We start from the raw sequence: 1,012 nt of genomic DNA, 5'->3' as shown, positions 1-1,012 counted from the left end.
CATCCAATTGGCAAAGAGGAAGTAAAACTCTCCCTATTTGCAGACAATATGATCCTATACGTAGAAAACCCCAAAGACTCTGTAAAAAATCTACTAGACCTCATTGGAAGATTCAGAAAAATGGCAGGATATAAGATAAACTTCCAAAAATCTGTTGGATTCCTCTATACCAATAACGACAGCACTGAAAAGGAAATTATGAAAGCAATACCATTTACAATAGCTGCCCAAAGGATGAAATATCTGGGAATAAATGTAACCAGAGAAACAAAAAACCTATACAAAGAAAACTACAAAACACTACTACAAGAACCAAAAGAGACCTACAAAAAGGGAAGAATGTACCATGCTCCAGGATAGGAAGACTTAACAATGTGAAAATGTAAATACTGCCAAAAGTAATTTACACACATAATGCAATCCCAGTCCAGATTCCAACAACATTCTTCAAAGAAATGGAAAAAAGACTTACAAACTTTATATGGAAAGGAAAGAGACCCAAGATAAGCAAAGCACTGCCTAAGATGAATAAGGTTGGAAACCTCTCACTTCCTGATTTCAGAATCTATTACATGGCTACAGTGGTCTAAACTGGTACAATGAAAGATACATTTATCAATGAAACAGAATCGAGAATCCAGAAATTAACCCATCCACATACAACCAACTGATTTTCAACAAAGTACCTAAATACATTGCATGGAGAGGGGGAAATCTCTTCAACAGATGGTGCTGGCAGAACTGGAAAGCAATATGCAAAAGATTGAAATAAGACATTTACCTCACACCTTATACAAAAACCAACTAAGCTTGGATTAGAGACCTAAATATAAATCCCAGAATTATGAAGGCCATCAATGAAAAAGTAGAGACAAATGTGAAGGTTCTAATTCAGGGCATACACAGACTACCAAACATTTTGAAAATTACACAAACAAAAGTAAACAAAATAGATGATTGGGACATACTAAAATTTAAAAACGTATGTGCATCAAAAGACTTCACAACAAGA

This window comes from Chrysochloris asiatica, unplaced genomic scaffold (assembly GCF_000296735.1).
Source record: "Chrysochloris asiatica unplaced genomic scaffold, ChrAsi1.0 scaffold00217, whole genome shotgun sequence".
Lineage (NCBI taxonomy): Eukaryota > Metazoa > Chordata > Mammalia > Afrosoricida > Chrysochloridae > Chrysochloris > Chrysochloris asiatica.
Note: the sequence above shows the minus strand (reverse complement) of the source record.